Genomic DNA, 26,028 nt, shown 5'->3' with positions numbered 1-26,028 from the left:
ATACCATTGAATGAAATGAAAGCTGTGCTTCTATGAAGGAAGGAGAATTAATCCTTCTGACTTTCACATTCCTCCCTAGGAATAGCTAGGTAGAGGCAAAAACCTCCTGCTTCAAAAGGTGCTCATGCACTGTGCTCTCCCCCTCCCTTCCCCGCCACTTTCCTCCCCCAACCCCCCCGCTCTTGATTGTTTCTGGGCCCTGGTGGTTGGGTGGGTAACAAGTTGCTTTTGGGGTGTGTACCAAACCCCCCTCTCGACACCCCACTGTCAATCTACTCTTGACGTGCTGAGGTTAGATGAAGTACCTGGTGGGTCAGGAAACATCCAGAAAGGAAAAAAAAAAAAAGATGGTACATGTTAAGCGCTTCCTCTGTGCCAAGAACTGTTCTAAGCATTGGGAAGATACAGGTTAGGTTAGACACAGTTCCCGTCCCACACAGGGCTCCTAGTCTCAATCTCCCATTTACAGATGAGGTAACTGAGGCCCAGAGAAGTGAAGTGACTTACCCAAGGTCACGCAACAGACTTGCGGCAGAGCTGGGATTAGAACCCATGACCTTCTGACTCCCAGGGCCGTCCTCTATCCACTAAGCCACGCTGCTTCCCAGTCCCCGCCCTACCACTTTGGTTCAGAAATCTCATGCTTGACATTTTGGGAATTTCGGGGTGTTTCTCCTGCTACTTTTAGAAGCTGCTTTTATTGGGAGCAGAAGTTTTCAATATGGGAAGGAGTACAGGGTGCGTGGAGCCAGAATTACAACTTAACATATCCAACTGGTGCCTTTTTAATTACAGGACTTTCCCAATAGAACTTGCAAATCCCATTAATTTTGTATTTAATAAGAGGACTAGTGAAAACTAGTCAAAGAGACCAACAAAAACTATTAAAAAATAATTGGAATAAATAGTAGGTGTAGTCAGATGTTTTGCCTAAAGATAAAAGAGAGTTAAGGAATCTTGCAATCACTGAGAAGAAAACCAAGCAGAGGAATGTGAGCATCCAGGGAAGCAAAGCGATATTTTTCACCAAGCAGGAGATTTTGAGACTTGGAAGGCATGTTTAAAACTGTTCTGAGTGATATTTTAGGGTATTGGTTCTCCGTATCCAGGCAAATTAACACTTTCTTTCCAATGTGGGTAAGGTTGCATGATATTAACTTGAAGAAAACTCACCAGTAGTGGAGAATTTGTGCCATATTGACTAGAAAGCTGTAACAGCCATGCTGCTTGTTGCTCAGTGCAAATAATAATGTTGGTAAGATTTTCAAGGAAAGCACCAGTCGGTCCTGGTGCTTGTTCTCATCTCTGGCTGGGAAATCTTGCTCATATCTCCCCCCCCACCGAAAATTCCTCTATATCCGACAGACCACTGCTCTCCCCATCTTCGCTTTCCCCATCTTTGAGGTCCTTCTGGAGTCACACCTCTTCCAGGAGTCCTTCCATGAGTAATTTCTCATCCCTCCCTCCTATATTCTCCTGTCACTTGAACACATTCATTCATTCAATGGTATTTATTGAGCGCTGTGTGCAGAGCACTGTACTAAGTGGCCTCAGAGAGTACAGTATAACAGTAAACAAGCACATTCCCTGCCCACAATGAGCTTATTGTCTAGAGACATCTTTATCACCCCCCTCGCCCACAAACACTTAAGTAGCTGTCTTTATATTCTATTGCTTCCCTGTGCCCAGAATTTATATTAGTGCCCATCTCCTCAGCTAGATCGGAAGCCCCTCTAGGACAGGAATCATGGCTTTTTCCACTGTATTCTCTCAAGTGCTTAGTATAATGCTCTGCACAAAGTAAATGCTTCATAAATGATTGATTGATTTGGCATTAAGAAACTATCGATTACTTTAGAGTAGAATAAATGGTTTAATGAGTAGGTGCCAGTTTTTTCCCCATACATCTAGACTACAGGTTGTTTTTTTTTTATGGCACTACTTTGGTCCATCCCACACTACTGGAGGCATGTTTCTTGGTAATGTGGCAGCATCCTTCTTGGTGGTAACATGGCATACATTTCCCCAAATATTTACATGTTATAAATTAGGATCGGTTCCTGTACTTCTGGAAAAAGCAATATCACTGTCCTTTACCTGCCGTATGTATTAACGTTTTGTGTTAAAATAATTCAAAGCCTAATATTAGCCAAATGATAAATTGTAATACGATTTTACATCTCCTTTGAGGGACGGAAGAAGCCAGTTGTTGAGTAGGGATTGTCTCTTGCCTAATTGTACTTTCCAAGCACTTAGTACAGTGCTCTGCACACAGTAAGTGCCCAATAAGTACGATTGAATGAATGAAGAATGCTGATTGAGGAAATCTTTTTTTGACTTTTGGGAAGAATTTGTTCATCCTCTGTTGAATGGCAGCTAGGCTTCTTTTCTTCATGAAGCTCCTGGCAGCAGGTGAACTCCTGAACTCCTCAGGGCACCTTTTGAATGCCTCCACTGTAAGGTGTTTTCAAAAATCGTACAAGTAAACTCAGCCATTTCCCTGAAAACGGATGCAAGACCTTTTAGTTCCATGCTGAGAATTTTTTCTCCTTATTTTCAGCACTTCATTCCCCTACCTCTGTCTTTCCCCTCTTGGAAGGGCTTCATGCCAGTTCTTCCAAGCAGATGGCTGGCTTACCCTGTTTTTAAAAATCTGGAGTTAAGGAGATTACAGGGGCCTCTCTGCCACTCATTTTAGTGTTGTGATGTCAGAGAAAATGAAGGATCTGACTTGCCTGAGGTTTTTGCAGTGGCCACTGCAGTGGGAACCTCAAAGGTGAGCCAAACCCAAATCCTCTTGCCTCCAGGGAAGGGATTTTCAGCTTGCCCGTCCTATTTGGAGCTGTTAAAGTTTGCTGAGTGGTGCTTTTCAGTTCTGTTCTCCTTAGGCATTCAGACAAAGAACTACAAAGCTCTTACGTGTTACTCAATCAAAGGATCCCCTCTCTTCCTCCGTGTTTGCAGCCTCGCTGCTTTAGTTCAGCACTGCTTCAGGGCATACTATTTAATGACATGACACCTGTGTGTCTGTGGCCGGGGTGATTTAAATGAGAATGCTTTCCAGAGTGTGGCCTGAGGTCATGCAGGTTCAAGCTTCAAGGGAAAGCAGAGATTATTAAAGGGTCTGACAGTTTGCATTGAGGCCGGAATAAGAGGCTTAATTTTCTCATTTACCTTGAAGTGCTACTTATAAGGCTCAAAACCCATTACTTAGGTGACCCAGGAAACTCGGGTAGAGAGCTGGGCCTCTTTTAACAAGGCTGCCCAGCAGGGAAAGCAGATCTGCATTTGCTCCCCCAGTGTCTGATGCAAATGGAGAAGAGTTGGTTTGGGGGAATCTCGCAGTCAATTAATCAATGGTATTTATGGAGCGTTTACTGTGTGCTTGGGAGAGAATACTATTTTAGCAGAACTAGCAGACACTTTTCCTGCCCATCAGGACAGAGATCCTCCAAGGGGGGTTCTTTTGGATTGGGCTGGTGTCTTCTTGCAGCAGGAAGCCACCCTGATGCATGCAACTATTTGGAGGGGAGAGATAATAATAATGTTGGTATTTGTTAAGCGCTTACTATATGCAGAGCACCGTTCTAAGCGCTGGGGTAGATAGAGGGTAATCAGGTTGTCCCACTTGAGACTCAGTCCTAATCCCCATTTTACAGATGAGGTAACTGAGGCACAGAGAAGTGAAGTGACTTGCCCACAGTCACACAGCTGATGAGTGGTAGAGCCGGGATTCGAACCCATGATCTCTGACTCCCAAGCCCGTGCTCTTTCCACTGAGCCACGCTGCTTCTCTGGCAGGTAAGACCAAATCAGGGCAACCTTCTACTTGTGTCGGACCCATCCTTCATTTGGAGAAGCAGCATGGCTTAGTGGGTAGAGCAGGGGCCTGAGCGTCCAAAGGACATGGGTTCTTTCTAATCCCGTCTGCTGGGTGACCTTGGGAAAGTCACTTGACTTCTCTGTTCTTCAGTTCCCTCATCTGTAAAATGGGGGTTGCGATTGGGAGCCCCACGTGGGACAGGGACTGTGGCCCACCCGATTTGCTTGTATCCACGGCAGCACTTAGTACAGTGCCTGGCACTTAGGAAGTGCTCAATAAATACTAATGAATGAATGAATACCATAATCATTATTATTATTACCACTCCCCCGGGAGAGCTGAATTGACTAGAAAAATCTCTTCTTCCCAGGTTCCAGTGAACAGTTACCTGGAGTTGGTTCTCCCTAAGTCAGTGAATGACCCAGGTTGGTGACCTGATGGAGCCAATTGATGGTCCTGGCAGTTGGCAGGGTTCTACACTTCATTCAATCAATCGTATTTATTGAGTGCTGAATGTGTGCACGTTTGGTTTGGTTTGGGTTAAAAGGCGTGTAAACCTGACTCAAAGAATTTCTTCCAAAGTGCTGTGTAGTCTGGCAGCTAGTGCAGTATTGATACTGATAAATGTCAACAGTCATTGACTAGTGTACTCCACTTTACCCTAACCCAAACAAAAAACAAAGTGCAGTAGTGATATTGACAAGTGTCTACAGTCTTTATGACTAGTGGAAGCAGCTTTACACTAAACCAAACAAAAAACAAAGTGCGGTATTGACATTGACCAATGTCAACAGTCTTAATGACTAGTGTATTCGAGATTAGGCTAAGCAAACAAAAACAACAATGCAAAAACCCACAGATGTTTTCTATGCCTGGATTGCAAACCTATCCTGAAAGCTAATGCCCCAAAGTGATTGGGTTAATTTGAGTTATCTATCACAACACACCAGAGGTCAGGTGGAGCTTGGGAAGCAAAATAACTTGGTTTATTAGTAGTAGATAATGGATTTCTTCCTACTGTATTTTATTGAAACCATAACATTATCCACAGGGCCTCATAATTTGTTTCAAGCAGTGCAGGTTATGGCCTGCCCCTCAAAAGAAGAACAATCTACTTCAGATAAGGGCCCGTATAGTGAGATCAGTTCGTTCGAGCATATTTCACCTCTGGGGTGAAAGCATCCTTGGGTTACTATTACTATTACTAATAATTACAGTACTTGCTAATAACTTCTTATTTACGAACCACCAGTATTAAGAGCTGGGGTAGATACGTGATAACTCATTTGGACAAATTCCCTTGTTTCTCATGAGGGCTCATAGTCTAAGTAGAGAAGAGTGGTATTTAAATAATAATTATGGTATCTAGTGCTTACTATGTGCGAGGCAGTATACTAAGCGCTGGAATGGTTAGAAGCAAATCGGGTTGGTCACAGTCCTTGTCCCACTTGGGACCCCCAGATCACAGATCACATGGGCCCCCCATCCCACAGATGAGAAAACTGAGGCCCATAGAAGTGACTCGCCCAAGGTCACAGAGCAGACAAGCGCCTTAGCCGGGATTCGGTCCCATGACCCTCTGACTCCCAGGCCTGTGCTCTGTCTGCTACGCCATCTGTAAAAAGTCCCATTTACAGATAAGGAAACTGAGGCTCAGAAGTTGTGACTTGTCCATGATACCACAGTGGACAAGTAGCGGAACCGGAATTAGAACCCACATCCCTTAACTTCCAGATCCATTCTCTTTCCACCAAGGCATGCTGAAGAAATAAAAAATTTGAGAGTCAATTCTGTACCAAAGAGACTCACCCTACAAAAGCGTCAGCTACCACTCCAGCTCCCTAGAGCATGTAACTGCAGAATTAACTTCTTCGGTTATCTGCCACATTTTCACATCTTTTGGCCACAATCCTCAGCAACCTCAACAATCCCCAGCAACCTCATTGAAGAGGCATTCCTATATCAGGCCCTCATTTCCTCTTCTCCCACTCCCTTCTTTGTCACCCTTGCATGGGGATTTGCACCCTTTATTCACCTCCCCTTCAGCCTCATGGCACTTATGTATATATCCATAATTTATTTACATTAATTAAGCTCATTTTAAGCAGTGAACGGGTCTTCCAACTGTGTTACATTGTGCTCTGCATACAGTAACCACTCAATAAGTTTGATTGATTTGCTTGAGAGTTTGCACATTTTTTGCAGTGTCCGTTTATTCCGGAAGCTAATATCAGATAATCGATGGGTAAATGATATGAAACTCTTGACAAAGGAGGTACTTTTCAGGCAATGATAGCAAGCCAGCCTAATTACTATGACACTCTCACCTCAGACATCTTGCTCACATCCTCCCTCCTGCCTGGGAAGCTCCCTCCCTTCCCCCACACCACAAACACATATACACTCCCCTCTTTTATATCCAGAAGACCACATCTTTGAAGCCTTCTGAAATCCCATCTTCCCCGGGAGACATTCCCTCACTAGTCACTCATCTCGCCATTTTACAGCCAACCCCAACTCCCACTTTACAGTTAATAATGTAGAATATGTGCACATTTGGTTTGGTTTGAGTTAAAAGGCAGGTAAACCTGACTCAAAGAATTTCTTCCAAAATGCTGTGTAGTCTGGCACATCCTCCCTCTCCTCTGCCCCTTTCCCACTTTGTGTCACTTACGTACATAATAATTGTGGGATTTGTTAAGTGCTTACTCTGTGCCAAGCACTATACCAAACACAGGGGTAGTTACCAAGTAATCAGGTCCAATGTAGTCCCTGTCCCTCATGGGATAAAGGCAAGGGAGAAGACTCAGCCCCCATTTTACAAGTGAGACAACTGAGGCTCAGAGAAGTTAAGTGACTTGCCCAGTGTCACACAGCAGGCAAAATCCAGGATTAGAGCACAGGTCCTCTGACTCCCTGGCCATACTCCTCTCACTACGCCACTAGGTTTGTATCATCACACTCTGATAAGCAATCAGTGGTATTTATTGAGCACCTACTGTGTGCCGAGCAGTTTGCTAAGCGCTTGGAGAAGTACAGTGCTATAAATTTGGTAGACAGACCCTGCCCACCAGAAGCTTACAGTCTACAGGAGGAGTTTATGGCCTCTTACCTATAGCTTAGTAATAATAATGTTGGTATTTGTTAAGCGCTTACTCTGTGCCAAGCACTGTTTTAAGCGCTGGGGTAGATACAGGGTAATCAGGTTGTCCCACGTAGGGCTTACAGTCTTCACCCCCATTTTACAGATAAGGTAACAGGCCCAGAGAAGTTAAGTGACTTGCCTAAGGTCACCCAGCTGACAAGAGGCAGAGCCGGGATTAGAACCTGTGATCTCTGACTCCTAAGCACGTGCTCTTTCCATTAAGACACGCTGTTAGTTTGTCTCCACTTCCAGATTAACTCTTTCTCAAGTGCTTAGTAGAGTGCCTAGCACATAGTAAGTGCTGAAGAATTTCCATTAAAAAAAGTTAGGGTAAGAAAAAAGATAATCAGATCAGGCCCTATCTCTCTACCATATGGGACTCAGTCTAAGTAGGAGAAGCAGCGTGGCTCAGTGCAAAGAGCACGGGCTTTGGAGTCAGAGTTCATGGGTTTGAATCCCGGCTCGGCCACTTGTCAGCTGTGTGACTTTGGGCAAGTCACTTCACTTCTCTGTGCCTCAGTTACCTCATCTGTAAAATGGGGATTAAGACCGTGAGCCCCATGTGGGACAACCTGATTCCCCTGTGTCTACCCCAGCGCTTAGAACAGTGCTCTGCACATAGTAAGCGCTTAACAAATACCAACATTAGGAGGGAGAACAAGTATTTAATTCCCAGTTTACAGATAAGGAATCAGTCAATCCACCAATGATACTTAATGAGGACTTACTATGTGCAGAGCACTTTATTGAGCATTTGGGGGTAGTCCACACAACAGAGTTGGAAGACACGTTCCCTACCCACAGCAGACTTGCAGTCTAGGAGTTTACTGCCAGAAGGGTTGAGGCATTGAGAAATTTTGTCTTGTCCAAGGTCACGCAGCAGGCAGGTGGTCGAGCTGAGCTTAGAACCCAGATGCTCCAACGCCCAGGCCCCTGCTCTCTCCATTAGTAAAGTCTCCGTCTTTCTCAAATTAGATGGCTGCATATCTGACTCACAACTAATTCTCTTCCCCTCTTCAAAGCCCTACTTAGAGCTCACCTCCTCCGAGAGGCCTTCACAGACTGAGCTTCCCCTTTTCCCTCTGCTCCCTCTGCTGCCCCTCTACCCCCCCTTCACCTCCCCTCAGCGAAGCCCCTCTTTCCCCCCCTTTCCCTCTGCTCCTCCCCCTCTCCCTTCCCCTCCCCTCAGAACTGTGCTCCTCCGCTCAATTGTATATATATTTTTATTACCCTATTTATTTTGTTAATGAGATGTACATCACCTTGATTCTATTTATTGCTATTGGTTAATGAGATGTCAATCCCCTTGATTCTATTTATTGCTCTTGTTTTTGTCTGCCTTCCCCGATTAGACTGTAAACCCGGCAGTGGGCAGGGACTGTCTCTTATCTGTTGCCCATTTGTACATTCCAAGCGCTTAGTACAGTGCTCTGCACATAGTAAGCGCTCAATAAATGCTATTGAATGAATGAATGAATTAGGCCACACTGCTTCTAGCCTTTAATACAGTGTACTAGCGTACAGGAGGTGTGCAGTACATACTTTTGATAAGGGCTCCCTCCGACTGTAATACAGACGGGGGATAGTTTGGCGGGGGTGCTGTCTGAAAGGAACAGTTCTTGCTTGGTTTTCTATGGATTTACCCACTGGGGAAACAGGAAGGTGCCTAGGCTGGGTAGAGTCTTGAGGAAGTGGGAAGCAGAAAAAGAAAACCATGGGAAGAGGCTTATTTCTCATTAGGCTACTTCAGGAAAGTCGGGGGGATCCTGCCACTGTAGCTCTCCCCGTTGGTGATTGGGTATTCTCTCTATATGCCAGGTCATTGGAAGAAATCTTAAATGAATGGTCATACCTCATAGCATACCTCATTGCTCGCTCCATGGATGTGCTTTACAGTAAACGAAAGTAAAGCATAAGAGGCTACGAGGATGCAGGAATTCATTTTCTATCATACAGTAGTAATGGCTAAAATGGGCTAGGTGGTGTCTTTAGTGTATCCTTTTAGTAATTCTGGATTAGTTCTCGGAAATAGTTTTATCCTCTTCCCCTCCTCTCTTGAATTACAATGTCTTATTGAGATTTGAGAGTACAGTGTCCTCTCTTTTTTTGAGCATGGAGAAATCAATTTGAATAAATTAAATTGCTTTCAAACACCTATTTTGCATTTACCAATATGTTTTTCCCAGGCTAAGCTAATTCTTCTCAGTTTTTAATAAAATCCTTCATCCTGGTTGGTAAAAGGGCATCATAGAGAGCCAGTCATGTGATCTCAGGAGATTTGACTGTATGTTCTATGGTGTGAGGGGTTAAACCATGAGAAGCAGCACGGCCTAGTGGGAAGAACATAGGTCTTGGAGTCAGAGGACCTGACTACTAATCCCAGCTGTGCCACTTATCTGCTCCATGACCTTGGGCAAGTCGCTTAACTTCTCTGTGCCTCTGTTACTTCACCCGTAAAATGAGGATTAAGACAGGGAGCCCCACGTGGGATGTGAACTGTCCAAACTGATTAACGTGTAGTGCTCACTATTGCTCACTACTGTACCTGGCACATAGCAAGCGCATAACAAATATTGTTAAAAATGAAAACAAACAAAAAAGAACCTTTGAAAAGTGTAGAGATAGAACTTGGAAAACCAGGAGTGTCTTATAGTCATCCTAAATGAATGTCGATTAAGGGAAAATGTTTCCTATTTATGGAGGAAAAAAGTATAAGCAGGAGAAATTTTTCCTCCACAAGTGACTTTTTTTAGGAAGGCAGGATTTCTTTCGACAAGAAGAGAAGCCCTCTGTGACCAATGGCTCGAAAGGGAGCTGGCTGGGTTTAGAAGCTGACTGGTCACTGATTGGGGAAATAAAAGCTCAATCAAGGAAGATTTTTTGGAGCAAATGTCATTTTACAGAGGCTTTGAAAATGGGGAGAGTGGCGCTCTGTCATATATGACGGGGGAGGGAGTTCCAGTCCAGAGGGAGGATGTGGGTGAGGGGTTGGCAAAGAGACAGATGAAATAGAGGTGTAGTGAGTAGGTTGTTGCTAGAGGAGCTAAGTGTGCGGGCTGGGTGGCATTTGGAATCAGCGAGGTAGGAAGGGAGAACCCACTGAGAACCTTTAAGCTGATGGTAAGGAGTTTCTGTCAGATGCAGAGGGGGATAGGCAACAATTGGAGATATTTGAGGAGTGGGGAGACATGATCTGAATAATTTTTTAGAAAAATGACCCAGGCAGCAGAGTGAAGTATGAACTGGAGTGGGGAGAGACAGGAGGCAGGGAAGTCAGCAAGGAGGCTGCTGCGGTGGTCCAGGGAGGATATAAGTGCATGGATCTGCACTTGAGGAGCAACGTGGCCTAGTGGAAAGAAGACGGGCCTGGAAGTCTGAGTATCTAGGCTCTAATCCCAGCTCCACCACTTGCTCTGTAACCTAGGGCAAGTCACTTAGGTCTCCATGCCTGTTTCCTCATTTGTAAAATGGAGATTCAATGCCTGTTCTCCCTCTTTTCTAGACTAGTAAACCGGTAGCAGTTTGGATAGAGAGGAATGGTCAGATTCTGAAGATGTAATGAAGGTAAAACTGAAGGGATTTTGTGACAGATTGAATGTCCATTTTCTGCTTCACAAGCTACTGGATCTGCCCTCCCCCCCTTCCCCACAGGGATTGTCAAAGATAGATACATTTTGCTGTGTCCTCTAGCTGTGTTGTACTTTCCCAAATGCTTAGCACAGTGTCCTGCTCACAGTAAGTGCTAGTGAAGTACCATCAATTCAATTAATTCTGATTAGAGCTTCCCCAACGTAATTACTGTCCCTAGAAGAACATCCATCAATCGGCCTTGCCCCAAAGTGATAGTGAACCATGACCACGAGAAGCTGTTTGGAAAGTTAAGTTGAGAAACTAGGGCTTCTGTCTAGCATACTTATTCTCCCTTCCAGATGATGCAGCTTGGCATTTTTCAAATCCAGTTAGTTTTATCGTGGTGAGTGGTCAGAAAGTCTCAGAAACGTAGCTGACTGTTGAGTTCCAACCAAGAACATGCCTGAAAACAGGAACTGCATCACCTCTCCATGTCTTGATGTAGTCATTCGGGCAGTCAAACTTATTTATTGAGCACTTACTGTGTGCAGAGCACTATACTAGCGATTCAAGCACTGAGGGACTTGTCCTCCATGAGGTGAGAGGAGTGACCGCCCTCACACCCACTTGAGCTGGTGATCAGGCTCCCTCAGAGCAGGTCTCTGAAGTGATTCTGGTGTTTCCCATCAAACCCCAAACAGGAGCTTCCTGCCTGTAGTCAGTGGTATTTGAGCACTTACTGTGTGCAGAGCTCTGTACTCAGCGGTGGGGAGAGTACAACATGACAAAGATGGTAGACACGTTCCCTGCCCACAGTGACATATTTGTACATATTTATTGCTTTATTTTATTAATGATGTGTATTTTTCTATGGTTCTATTTATTTTGATGGTAGTGATGCCTGTTTTGTTTTCTGTCTCCCCCTTCTAGACTGTGAGCCTATTGTGGGGTAGGGATTGTCTCTATCTGTTGTTGAATTATACTTCCCAAGAGCTTAGTACTAAGCTCAGTGCTCTGCACACAGTAAGCGCTCAGTAAATACGATTGATTGAATGAATGAATGGAGGCCTGTACACCTTTTGAAACTGGTCACCTCCCAGTACCTATTATCCTTCCCCTGAAATTCTTCCCTCCCGCCCCCCTTCAAAAATGAAAGGTTGACTCCAAAATGTACAGGTAGATTGTAGCAACAGGCCTACAGAGAGCTGTGGGAGAGTGGGAAGGAGGAGGGGTAGGAAGGTGAGTAGACTTTGAAAATTTGTGAGTATAGTGGGACATATATGCCAGTCAATCAGTAGTGTTCACTGAGCACCTACTAATTGTAGAGGGCTGAGCTAAGAATTTGGGAGTGTGCACTTGAGAGAGACCTGATTCCTGCCCCCATGAGGTTAAAATCTAATAGATGAGATTATTTAGCTCATGATGAGATTATCTCCATCCAAACCGATATCATGTTAATCCAAGCACTTAATCAATTCTGTTTAATGAGCGCTGTCCTAACCCGCTTGGGTTATTGTGTCAGCCTCCTCTCTGACCTCCCTGCTGTCTGTCTCTCTCCCCACTCTGGTCCATACTTCACTCTGCTGTCTGAATCATCTACAGAAACATTTAGCCCATGTTTCCCCACTCCACAGGAAGCTCTGGTGGTTGCCCATCCACCTCCACATCAAACAGAATCTCTTACCAATGACCTTGCCCCCTCCTACCTTACCTCCCTGCTTTCCTATTACAGTTCAGCCTGCACATTTTGCTTATCAAATGCCAACCTACTCTTCCTCCATTCTCATCTATCTCGCTGGTAACCTCTTGCCCACGTCCCACCTTTGGCCTGGAATGCCCTCCCTCTTTATATCTGATATATAAATATCTGATATATATATATATATATATATGATTTGCTTGTATCCAGCGCTTAGTACAGTCCCCGGCACATAGTAAGTGCTTAAATACCATAATCATTATTATTATTATTTGTACCCTTTTTATTCATCCCTCCCTCAGCCATTCAGCACTGACATACATATCTGTAATTTATATTGATGTCTGTCTCGCCCTCTAGATTGTAAACTCATTATGGACAGGGAACCTTTCTTTCAATTCTGTTAAATTGTATTCTCCCAAGTGCTTAGTACAGTGCTGTGTACATAGTAAGCACTCAATAAATGAATGATTGACTGAGACTGTTAGGCCCAAACCATTCACCTATAGTTGGAAGAGGCGAAAGATATAATAGGACAGGTTCACATCATAGGAGTTTGGAAGGATAAACAGGAAATATTAAATTGTATTTATTGAGCGCTGACTATGTGCAGAGCATGCTGTAGTGGGAAGAGGAAGAACCTCGACTGGAAGTCCTGAGACTTGGATTCTTGTCCTAGCTCCATCCCTTGCCAGCTCTGTGACCTTGAGCAAATCCCTCAACTTCTCTATTCTGTACCTCAGTTTCCTAATCTGTAAAATGGGGATAAAATGCCTCTTCTCCCTCTTAGATTTTGAACTTTGTATGAGACAGCCACTGTGATATGATTATCTTTTATCTGCCTCAGTGGGTGGTTGGCATATAATATGGATTTAGTAAATACTATTATGATTAGTGGTAGATTGATAGTAGAGGCAAGTTATGTAAATTGAGACTAGGTGCATATGTGCCAAGGGTGCTTAGAACAGTGCTTGACACATAGTAAGCGCTTAACTACCATCATTAGTATTATATAAATATAAAGGGCAACTTTTGTTTTATTGTTATTTTTAAATAATATTAAGTGCTTACTGTGTGTAAAGCACTGTACTAAGTGCTGGGACAGATACACGTTAATCAGGTCTGATACAGCCCATATTCCACAGGGAGCTTGCGGTCTGAGGAGGAGGGAGAACAGGCATTGAGTCTCTATTTTACAGTTCAGTTGAGAAAACTGAGGGACAGAGAAGTTAAGTGATTTGCCCAAGGTTACACAGCAGGCAAATTCTAGAGTTGGGTTTAGAATCCAGATTCTCTGACTGGCCTGTGCTTTTTCCATGGGCCATGCCGCTTCGCTTGTTGCAGGGACATGACCTGGTGAGTTGGAGCTTAATTGGGAAAGGCCTTGTGGAAGGAGAGAGATTTTAGGAGGGCATTGAAAATGGGGAGAGCTGTGTTGGGGTGAATTTGAAGAGAGAGGGAGTTCCTAGTAGGAGGAAGGATGTGATTAGTGGGGTCAGAGTTGGGAGAGCCAAGAACAAGGCACAGAAAGTTTTGCGGAAGCTGTGCTAGCTGAGGTGCAGACACTCAGTTCCCCTAAACCAAGCAATGCCTTGCCTCCTTCTTTCTTGTTTTAAGTGAGGTGAAGAGAGTGACTAGGCAGAAGTGATGATCAGCTCTCTGAGGGCAGGGATAGTGTATACCAACTCTATTGGCTTCTAATCCCAGCTCTGCCACCTGTCTGCTGTGTGACCTTGGGCAAGTCACTTAACTTCTCTTTGCCTCAGTTACCTCATCTGTAAAATGGTGATTAAGACTGTGAGCCCCATGTGGGACAGGGACTGTGTCCAACCTGATTACCTTGTATTTACCCCAGTGCTTAGGACAGTGCTGGGCATATAGTAAGCACTTAACAAATACCATAATTACTATTTTTATTAGTTATTGTGTTGTATGCTCCCAAGCACTTACAAAAGTGCTCTGCACAGGGTAACCGTCCAATAAATGTTGATAAAGGTGCCAACTTTCATTTTCAATAAAGGGATGAATGGAAGGCAAATGGACAGAGTGGTGCCGCTGGAGGCTTCCTCAGAACCCTTTTTTCCTCCACCTGCCCCACCGTCCTGCCGACAACCCCGCTTTATATGTCGACCACACTGCTGACGGTATACCTTTGGCCACTCTATCAGAGAAGGAATGCCCTGATGCCCCAGGCTCTGGACTCCCACCCTGGGAGAGTGGGGGTGGTGGTGGAGAGGGGAACGCCCGCGTTCTAAAATAAGCGGAGCGGGGAGCGCACATGCTGGAGAGAGGGAACGGCCTGATCCCATCGTCTTCAGGTCCTTGGTGTCAGACGGTCATTTTCATCATGTCATTCTCAGATTCGGTCACATCGAAAGTGGTAAAAGCCATGACGAGGATGACAGCAATGCTGGCGTCTCCCGTGGAGCCTGGCAGACGGTAGTCCGGACCATCCCTTCGGCCACAGAACCTGCGGTCCCGCTGTTTATGTATCTGAGAGCCGGGCTGAGAGCCCTGGAGTTATGCCTAAAAATGATAGAAGTGCTGAGTGTGAGGATCCCGCCCAGGATTGGTATGCAGACCTCCTGTCCGGTAGCTAGTCATGATATTTATTAAGCACTTGGTATGTGCCAAGCACTATGATCTGTTCTGGGCTAGGTACAAGAGAATCAACTTTGGCACATCCCTATCCTGTTAGGGGCTCCCAGTCTAAGAAGAAGAAAAAATGAATATTTCTTCTTCATTGTACAGAAGAGGAAATGGAGGCAATGAGAGGTTAAGTGAGTTGCCCATAGTTTTGCACCAGACCCCCAGCAGAGCTGAGACTAGAATCCAGAGCTTGTTGACTCCCGGCCCCTTGCTCTTTCTTCTAGTCTACTCTGCCTCTCTGAAATGGAAATTGTTCACTCATTCAGTCGTATTTATTGAGTGCTTACTGTGTGCAGAGCACTGTACTAAGCACACGGGAGAGTACAATACAATAGTAAACAGACACATTCCCTGCCGACAGCGAGCTTACAATCTAGAGTCTGTGTGGTTGGGGTCTGGGCCATTTGGTGTCCACCACTTGGTTCCTTAAATTTACAAAGAGACCTGCATCAAGTTACTGGGAATCGAGGAGCTGGCTGCAAGTTCTTGTTTCCAGGGGTGGGTAAGATTAGATGGTGGATGATTTTTCTAATTTTCCTCGGTACTCTTAAATACTTTGCTCCAAGCCCAGCAATGACGAGAAAAATGCCATGAGAGAGACTAGCCAGGAGGCTTGTATCAGTGTGTCCCTGGGCATTTTTGAAATGGCAATTAGATGCTTTTTGGAGGCGCTGAAGCCCGGCTGTGCAGACATTAGTATAGGAGAGGGCTCGGGGCCAAACTGGGAAGTTGTCCCTAGAGTCCTTGCACATTGCAACTCTGTTTTGAAGTTCTGAGCCAGGAAAGTCAAGTGTCAAATGGAAGGGAGTGGCTTAGGGAGATGGGTCTTCCATCCTCAACATAGAGAGGGTTGGGGGAGGGTATTGAAGAGATAGAATGGTCAAGTCTTTTCCGTTGATGTTGGTGGTCTCTCTAGGCGGGTGTACTGCCTACGGGTTCTTCAGTCTCTTTGCCTCTCCGTCGTGGCTTAGTGGCACTTCGGAAAACTCCAGAATTCCTCCCCAGGGCTCTCATTCGCTTTCGATAGACCCCCCTCATGCTCCCCAACCCATTCTCTTAGTTGTCAATTGGCGTGGAATAGCAGATGAATCCTGTGTGCGGGTCAGCACTGGCTTGATTGCTGCTGCTTCGCTCTGGGATACTCCTGGACGGAGCCAGCAGGAAAATGAAACTTGAAGCTTATTGGATCCAGATGTGCTGGCTCCTTTGGCTCTAAAAATCAATTTGGTTTTTTTTTATTATTTATTGCCAGTGGAATGGAACATTCTGATGAACCTGCTGGTTTTAGTGGTGCAGCTGAATCCTAATTGGTATCTTACCCTCCATCTCGTCGAGTCTCGTTGGAGTAAGTGAACCTCGGAAATCGGAAATGAAAATTACGACCTGTACAGATAGAACTCCATCAAGAAAGCATTTGTATAAATTCAGCTAAGCCAACGCTCCCCTTGAAAAAGGGATGCTTTGATTCTTGCCAGCCAAGGAGTACAGTACTCTTAATAGGGTATTTGAGGAGTGATTTAAAGTTAATACCTCCTGGCCTATGCCAGAGTCAAGCGATTGGCCCTGGATTGGACAGTGTTCAGGTTATGGGGTCAAACTCCTTTTCCTTGAGCTAAACTCCTTTTAAAAATGTTGACACCATGCTTATGTATATTCTTGATTTATATTCCTTTAGAACTACTTATTCTATACTACTACTTATCAGCATCTGTGGTATTCTTTTTCTCCACCTCCAGCTCTTTGTGAATGACTTGTGCCTGTCAGAACCTTCCATGGGATTGTCAGTTACCGGAAAGATCAGGAACCTTTTGTCTTACTCTTGTTCTTTTCCAAGTACTTGGTATACTGCTCTGCACATAGTAGCTGTCATGGCTTAGGGGAAAGAGCACAGACTTGGGAGTCAGAGTTGTAATCCCAACTCTGCTGCTTGTCTGCTGTGTGACCTTGGGCAAGTCAGTTGACTTCTCTGTGCCTAAGTTAGCTCATCTGGAAAATGGGGATTAAGACTGTGAGCCCCACGTGCAACGACCTGATTACCTTGTATCTATCCCAGCGCATAGAACAGTGCTTGGCCCATAGTAAGTGCTTAACAAATGCCATTATTATTATTACTACTAAATGCTTTGACAACTGTGAGAAACCTAGTACATTATTAGAACAGAAGAGAAGACAACTAAATGGGTGACCAGAGCTGTTTTGGTGCATTGGTTGTTGAGTCAGTGTTTGTGGCCAGGACTTCCACGGGTATGGAAACAGTGGTCCTCAATAGAAGAGAGAAACAGGAATCACTCATATTAATTGTGGTATTTAAGGGTCTACTATGTGGCAAGCACTCTACCGAGCACTGGGGTTGATGATGATGATGGTACTTGTTAAGTGCTTACTATGAGCCGAGCACTGTTCAGAGCACTGGGGTACATACAAGGTAATCAGATTGTCCCACGCAGGGCTCACAGTCTTAATCCCCATTTTACAGATGAGGAACTGAGGCACAGAGAAGTTAAGTGACTTGCCCAAAGTCACACAGCTGACAAGTGGTGGGTTGAGGATTAGAACCCATGACCTCTGACTCCCATGTCCTTGCTCTTTCCACTGAGCTACGCTCCTTCTTCTGTAGATAGAAGAAACAACATGGTGAAGTGGATAGAACAAGGGCTAGGAGTTAGAAGGCTATGGGTTCTAACTCTGGCTCCCCCACTTGTCTGCAGTGTGACCTTGGGCAAGTCACTTTACTTCTCTGTGCCTCAGTTACCTCATCTGGAAAATGGGGACTTAGACTGTGTACCCCATCTGAGACAGGGACTGTGTCCAACCCGATTTGCTTGTATCTACCCCAGCACTTAGGACAGTGCCTGGCAAATAGTAAGCACTTAACAAATATCATCCTCATCCTCATCATCATTATTAGAAAACAATCAGTTCATAGTTTGAGAAGAAGGATGCTTATTCTCTTTGGATTAAGCTGCCTCTGCTGTCCTCGGTTTCTTTCGAGGGAGGACTAAACCCCAGGACCGTGGTAACTCCCGCAGCTTTGAGCAGGAGCAAGACTGTTGGGGAGGTGGGGGATGAGCACTTTTGCTTTCCATGTGCAGCCAGCTATCCTGTCACTTAGTAAACTCTATTTATTAGGCACGTTCTGTGTGCAGAGCACTGTGCTAAGTACTTGGAAAAGTACAATATAACAGACTCCTTCCCTGACCACAGCAAGCTTTCAGACGAGAGGGGTGGACCCGGCGTAGTGGGTAGAGCAAAGGCCTGGAAGTCAGAAGTTAATGGGTTCTAATCCTTGCTCTGCCACATGTCTGCCATGTGACCTTGGGCAAGAAGCTTTATTTCTTTGTGCCTCAGTTATCTTTCCTGCAAAATGGAGATTGAGACTGTGAGCCCCACATGGTACAGGGACTGTGTCCAACTTAATTTGCTTGTATCCACCCCAGTGTTTAGTACAGTACTTGACACATAGTGTTTAACAAATACCACAATTATTATGATGATTATTAAGGGACCACTAGCTGCCCTACAGCCTGAGTCCTGCATACCTGGTTTAGGATTTCATGAAGTGATGAAATAGGATGGATTGATGGTGACTTATGAAGAGTGCAAAAAGGAAGCAGATATAATTTGTCATATTTTATTAAAAAAAATTTTTCTTCTACTCTCCCACCTTTTCTGTCTTGTCTTTCATAAGTATTTTTTCTCATGTCGTTATCGTACCACCTGAAAAATTCTAAGATCGTAATCACCTTGTAGACAGGGATCATGTCTACCTACCCTGTCATCTCTCAAGTATCCAATAAAGTGCCATGAGCATGGTAAGCTCTAAATAAATACCATCAGCCGATTGAAATGGTAGGTGCCATGAGGGTGGAACGGGGTAGGTGAAAGGTGGTCAGAGAGAGAAGGGGAATGGCTCTATCAGTGCTGTACTCTCCCAAGTGCTTAATACAGTGCTCTGCACATAGTAAGCGCCCAACAAATACCATTGATTCATTCAAATCGTATTGAGCGCTTACTCTATGCAGAGCACTGTACTAAGCACTTGGGAAGTCCAATACAACAGGAAAGAGTGGCATTCCTTGCCCATAAAACAAGCTCACAGTCTAGAGCCGGGGAGACACACATTAATATGAATAAATAAAATTACAGATATGTACATAAGTGCTTTGGGGCTGGAAAGAGGGGAAGAGCAAAGGGAGCAAGTCAGGGTGATGCAGAAGGGAGTGAGAGAAGAGAAGAAGGGGGCTCAGTCTGGGAAGGTCTCTTGGAGGAGATGTGCCTTCAATAAGGCTTTGAAGTGGTGGAGAGTGGTTGTGGGAAACTGCAGGACCCCGGCCACTCTTTGAGGAAAAAGGAAGTTTTGGCTGAGTTTTGCCTCACTCCTCTTTTGTTCCCCCTAGCCTTCTGCTCCTCTCCAGACACACAGGCATTTTGAATACCAGCCGACACATGGGAGGGACGACTTGCTGATTACCAGGGTCTCAGCTGGCTAATTGGATAGGTCAGCGTGTGCCTGAATTGAGAAGGCCACATCCCTGATCTTCATTGTTGGTTTTTGAACTATTTCCACTGCAAAAGATAAGCGAATAAATGCTTCTCAGAGCAAGTATATTCAATCCTCCTGAAGATTAGAGATTTGCTTTTCCAGGATTGATTAAGAAGCTCCGAGAAACCTACAGGGAATTGGCAGTATCACTGTTCGCACACAGTATCAGTATTGTAAGCTTGGGTGAATTGCCTCTCTTCTTCTTTTTCGGGGTAAAGGGTGAAATCTAACTGCCTTTCTCCATTGCAGGAAGTGTCAACCGGCGAGTTTGCCAAATCACAAGCTTGGGTGCTTGTTTGTCTAGGACCAACTTAATGGAAATATCTCTTAAGTCCAGCAAGAATTGGTGTTAGTGAGTCAGCCACTGGCAAGCTGGAAAAAAGCAGGCAGATCCCCGCCCTGCAAGGAGACAGTGCTGAGCTTTTTCCAGTGGGATCTCAGCCTTACCTCTTCTCTGCTCCCCTTTTCCTGAAGCACGTGTGTGGTGACCTCTACCTTCTTGTCCATTATTCCAACCCAGTAAATTTACATTCTAACCAGCCTTGAAATTCACCCTTCGGGTCAGTTTAGAAAGTTGTGTGTTTTTTTCCCTCCCCCTTCCGGGTAGGAATGAAGTAACGGTTTTGCATGCTAATATATATTTAAAAAATTGGAACTCTTTGGGGGAACTTGCAGACGTTATCTCTGGCTGCCATTGCTGTAATTGATTTAGTGATTATTCAGTCTGGTTTAACTTGACCCCTTTCTAATTAGTCCCTTCTGCCTCTCTGATCCTCAGCAATGATCACAGTCCAGCTGTGAGCAGTGTACAGCATTTCCTTGAATAGTCTGGCAGGGACCCTTTGGTTTGAGTTTATATTTATCTGAGTCCCAAAGAGCAGGGATGGGCCCATCTCTAGAGAGGTGCATGCTTTATTGAGTTACAGTCTAGCGCACTCTTTAAGTCTCCGATTCAAAATTACTTCTTCCTAAAATAAAACCCTCACACACCCAGAGTAAATGTGCACGTGAAGATTCTCACTACTCCGTCTCTAAATTACCATCTGTCCAGGTTCTTTTGTTCTTGGTCATCCTGGCCCCCAGCTTCCTCCATTCCTGCCTGCCGTATTCCAGATGAGACCAACTCGGACCCTGACTTACCCCTCCTTTCTCCTACTTCCTCTCCCTTTTGAGACATTTATCGAGCACTTACTATGTGCAAAATACCATACTAAGTGCTTGGAAAAGTACAATTCGACAATAAACAGACATTCCCTGCCCTCAGCGAGCTTGCTGAGCAGAGATGAGGAGACAGACATTAATATAAATAAATTATAGATCTCTACATAAGTGCTGTGGGGCTGGGAGGGGGGAAGAACAAAGGGAGCAAGCAAGGCAGGGTGATGCAGAAAGGAACTGGAGAATAATAATAATAATAATATTGGTATTTGTTAAGCGCTTTACTATGTGCAGAGCACTGTTCTAAGCACTGGGGGGAAAGGGAGGCTTAGGGAAGGCCTCTTGGAGGAGATGTGCTGTCAATATGATTTTGAAGGCTTTATTCACCCCACCCTCAAATCTCACAGCAATTATGTACATATCCATAATTTATTTCTCTGTATTAATTCTGCTCCCCCACTCTAGACTGTAAGCTCCTTGTGGGCAGGCAACGTGCTTACCAACTCTGTTAATATTGTACTCTCCCAAGCACTTAATACAGCACTCTGCATTCAGTAAGCGCTCACTAATTACGATTGATTGACCAGATTCCCCTAAACTTCCTAGTTGAGGTAGTTACTTCACCTGTGTCTTATTTCTATATTAGCTCTAAATAACCTTCCAGGCAGGTTTGCATAGTCTCTTCCATTGTTAGGTTAAGCATCTTGGCATTCCTCCACTTCCTGCCTTCATTAGCCATGCAGGAATGCTGTTCTCAGACCTTGATGTAATATCTAAATCCCTGATCTCCACCATAGCAATCTTCTAACATTTCACTGTCTTTCCCTCTGTGTTAATGAAGATGGGTTGAATAGTGCAGAACTCTTATGGCTAAATGAATATTTGAAGTGAATTTCTAAAATAGATCTTGAGGAAATTGCTTTTTTTCTTATTCAAATGACTGGGCTTTTTAGTGGCTATGGCTCCCTTTTCTTACCTCCCCTCCACCCCCATCTGCACCTTAAAAGGCTTTTTTGGTTTGGGGGACCATTTGCAAGTGGAACTGAAATTGGTTAAAACGCCAATTCATTCTCCGCTGAGTGGAAAAAGCCAAGTCTAAACCCAAAAGCATCTGGAAAAACTGCTTTCAAAGAAAAGGAGGAATCTGGAATCAGGTGAAAATCCTGGAATGGGAGAGGCTTTTTAGGGTCTCACCCAGCAGCATGTGCTGAATTATAGAAAGTAAAGGCAGCCTCTTTGCAGCATATCCACAGAATAAATCAAAGCATATTTCTAAGCAGCCCTAATGTCTTCCTTCTGTGTATGTCCCCACTTCTCTCTCCTCCTTCCCTTTTAAATTGTAAGTCCACGTGCAGCCTCATTCCTTGGGCCCTCAGCTCTGCCTTAAGGACTTTTAAAGGACACATTTTAGCTAGAATATTGTGAGACTGCAAGCTTCCTGAGGGTAGGAATCATGTCTACCAACTGTATTTTACTGTATTGTAAGCACTTAGTACAGTGCTCTTCACAGAGAAAGAGCTCAGTAAATACCATTTATAGGGATTTCAGGAGTGCCCATCCTACCCCATGAGCCTGCTGGATGGGTACAATGCACAAAAAAGCGGATGGTGCCCAGGTGTGCAGCATCAGAATGGGTGACGGCTACAATAGATGCTGTCCATAAAGAGATGGTTTTCAGGAGCCCAACCCCGATGATTTAAGAGACAGTCTCTGTAGCACATGAGATTCTCATTCTGAGAGAATTGGGTGCTTTGAGATTCTTTCTTCTCCTCTTACAATCATGTTCCTTTACACTAAATATGTTAATAATAATGTTGGTATTTGTTAAGCGCTTACTATGTGCAGAGCACCGTTCTAAGCGCTGGGGTAGATATAGGGTGATCAGGTTGTCGCACATGAGGCTCATAGTTAATCCCCATTTTACAGATGAGGTAACTGAGGCACCGAGAAGTTAAGTGACTTGCCCAGAGTCACACAGCTGACAAGTGGCAGAGTGAGATTCGAACCCATGACCTCTGACTCCCGAGACGGGGCTCTTTCCACTAAGCCACGCTGCATCTCTACTTAACCAGTTTGCTAGTTAGTAGACCTGATATCTGCTCTCAAGAAGCTTAAAAATCTGCCACCCACCTCCTCACCGTCCCTCGGTCTCGCCTATCCGCCGTCGACCCCTGGGCCACGTCCTCCCGCGGTCCTGGAACGCCCTCCCTCCTCACCTCCGCCAAACTGATTCTCTTCCCCTCTTCAAAACCCTACTTAAAACTCACCTCCTCCAAGAGGCCTTCCCAGACTGAGCTCCCCTTCTCCCTCTACTCCCTCTACCGCCCCCCCTTCACCTCTCCGCAGCTAAGCCCTCTTTTCCCCCTTTCCCTCTGCTCCTCCCCCCTCCCTTCCCATCCCCTCAGCACTGTACTCGTCTGCTCAACTGTATATATTTTCATTACCCTATTTATTTTGTTAATGAAATGTCTATCGCCTTGATTCTATTTAGTTGCCATTGCTTTTACGAGATGTTCTTCCTCTTGACTCTATTTATTGCCATTGTTCTTGTCTGTTCGTCTCCCCTGATTAGACTGTAAGCCCGTCAAACGGCAGGGACTGTCTCCATCTGTTGCCGACTTGTTCATTCCAAGCGCTTAGTACAGTGCTCTGCACATAGTAAGCGCTCAATAAATACTATTGAGTGAATGAATGAATACAATCTAGCCGGGGAAACAAATACAATAAAGAAATAGCAATTGTCTCTAGAGCATGTAGGTCAGCATTCTTGGGATTTTCATAGAGATCTCTCTTTCTTACAGGTTTAAAGTGATAAAGGAATGGAATGGCTTGTGAATTCATTGTTTGGTAGGTCAGTAGTCAGCCATGATCGTAGTACTCTGCTTTTTTTGTTTTTCCCCCCAATTTCATTTTTTTGAATTAAATATGTGCTAAAATTAAAAGACATGTAATTTACAGAAAAGTTAGGGGTCTCATTGGCCATTAGTTAATTAGAAAGCACTTTGCCTTTCTTGAGTAATACTTGCATGATTTGGACTTAGTTTTCTTGGTGAAGTAAGCCCATTTGCAGTTAATTAACTACTTAAAAAAAAACCTCCACGAGGGTAGAAGTGGACCCAGTCCTTTTCCTTGAAGTATAGGTGGTTTTGGGTGGGACTAGTACCATCTCCTATTGTCGAACCACTCTTCCCCTTGGGATTTCAATCAGTATGAACCTTTGTGGGAGATCACTTGCTGGATTGCTTTTGCTATCCCATTCAAGGGTAACTAAGATGATGGCCCCCCACCCCTCATCTTGGGCATCTAGGATAACCCAGAGAATAGGTTTATGGAGATTTCTTTCTCCACTTAAAGCTGCGTGTTTAACTTTTGACTGCTTCTTGACTAAATTATCCAGAGCAATTTCAGCTAATGGTTTGGGTTCAGCTGTGGCTCTCTGGAGGCTCCATTTACCGACCCCATTATGCGATGCGTCTCCCCACTTCTCAGACTATAAGCTGATTTGCTCCTTAAAAGCAGTGGTAGGGATGGAATTGATTTACTCTGGGAATCTGGTTGTGCTGTTATTGTATCATATGTGCTCTGGCAAGTGATTTTGATACTTTCGGACTAAAGAGACCAAGACCTGGGTGATTTTCTTTTTTTAAGTGTGCAAATTTTTTTATACAGTCTTCCTTAATAGATGTCCACCACAGGCAGTGGATGAACCAAGAGGGAACTCCAGTAAATATTCTTTGATGGTGAATTCTGCCACTAGATGTGGATAAGATTTAGAACCGTGCATTCTCGTAAGAGGTCACTTTGGAATTGCCAACTTTACTAAATTTACTAGGCCTGTTTGCGTTGTGGTGCTAATGATCTCTGTTAAGTACTCTTTAGGAAATATTGCCATCTTGGTAGGATGCCTGTCTCTTTAGAAGAATCTGGCTAATTCCTTTTCTCCCCAAACAAGGACACTTGGCAGGGTACCAAATAATATAGAAGAGCCAAAACTATCGCATATGTCTTTTAAAGGATAATAGTTAATTTCTTTTTGAAATTAGTACTCTGCACTAAGCCGTCAAATACCATTATGAATTATCATCAATGGTATTTGAGTGCGCAGAACATTGTAATAAGCATCTAGAAGAGTACAGTACAACACAGTTGGCAGATGCAGTGAGTTCCCTTAAGTTCCATGCCCTCAATGAACTAGCAGTCTGGAGGGGGAGACAGACATAGAAATGAATAATTTATTATATGTAATTTATAGATATGTACATAAGTACTGTGAGGTTGAGGGTGGGACGAATATCAAATACTCAAAGGTCACAGGTCCAGGCATATTGATTGATGGGCAGGAGTAGGCCCAGGTGAAATTTCAAGGTTTTTGGCAAGGTTATAAGGTACTGTATCTCTGTACTCTCCCTGACACTTTTACACTCACTCCCTCGGTGAACTCATCCGCTCTCACGGCTTTGACTACCATCTCTATGCAGATGACACGCAGATCTACATCTCCGCCCCTGTCCTCTCCCCCTCCCTTCAGGCTCGCATCTCCTCCTGACTCCGGGACGTCTCCACCTGGATGTCGGCCCGCCACCTAAAACTCAACATGAGCAAGACTGAGCTCCTCATCTTCCCTCCCAAACCCGGTCCTCTCCCAGACTTCTCTATCACCGTTGATGGCACGACCATCCTTCCCGTCTCTCGGGCCCGACCATCCTTCCCGTCTCTCGGGCCCGCGATCTCGGTGTCATCCTTGACTCGTCTCTCTCGTTCACCCCACACATCCTATCCGTTACCGAGACCTGCCGGTTTCACCTCTACAGTATCCCCAAGATCCGCCCTTTCCTCTCCACCCAAACGGCTACCTTACTGTTACGGGCTCTCGTTATATCCCGGCTAGACTACTGTGTCAGCCTTCTCTCTGACCTCCCTTCCTCCTCTCTCGCCCCGCTCCGGTCTATTCTTCACTCCGCTGCCCGGCTCATCTTCCTGCAGAAACGATCTGGGCATGTCACTCCCCTTCTTAAACAACTCCAGTGGTTGCCTATCGACCTCCGCTCCAAACAAAAACTCCTCACTCTAGGCTTCAAGGCTCTCCATCACCTTGCCCCTTCCTACCTCTCCTCCCTTCTCTCTTTCTACCGCCCACCCCGCACGCTCCGCTCCTCCGCCGCCCACCTCCTCAACGTCCCTCGGTCTCGCCTATCCCGCCGTCGACCCCTGGGTCACGTCCTCCCGCGGTCCCGGAACGCCCTCCCTCCTCACCTCCGCCAAACTGATTCTCTTTCCCTCTTCAAAACCCTACTTAAAACTCACCTCCTCCAAGAGGCCTTCCCAGACTGAGCTCCTCTTCTCCCTCTACTCCCTCTGCCATCCCCCCTTTACCTCTCCGCAGCTAAAGCCTCATTTTCCCCTTTTCCCTCTGCTCCTCTACCTCTCCCTTCCCATCCCCA

The 26,028-nt window shown here is 45.0% G+C and overlaps 1 protein-coding gene across 3 annotated transcripts in view; it reads left to right on the top strand.

The window, feature by feature from the left end:
* The window catches only part of TLN2 (talin 2), a 488,673-nt gene that overhangs the window by 6,924 nt on the left and 455,721 nt on the right, over window positions 1-26,028 (top strand). Inside the window, exon 1 of one of the 3 annotated variants that reach the window (XM_029064740.2) lies at window positions 10,473-10,532. The exons of the other annotated variants lie outside the window; for them this stretch is intronic. The gene's annotated coding sequence lies outside the window, so the exon portion shown is untranslated. Of the gene's footprint in view, window positions 1-10,472; window positions 10,533-26,028 lie in introns of those variants that run through there. 3 annotated transcript variants of the gene reach the window in all.

The sequence above is a fragment of the Ornithorhynchus anatinus genome, chromosome 5, assembly GCF_004115215.2.
Source record: "Ornithorhynchus anatinus isolate Pmale09 chromosome 5, mOrnAna1.pri.v4, whole genome shotgun sequence".
NCBI classification, from domain to species: domain Eukaryota; kingdom Metazoa; phylum Chordata; class Mammalia; order Monotremata; family Ornithorhynchidae; genus Ornithorhynchus; species Ornithorhynchus anatinus.
The sequence above is the reverse complement of the archived record's forward strand: the minus strand, read 5'-3'. Positions and strand labels throughout refer to the sequence as shown.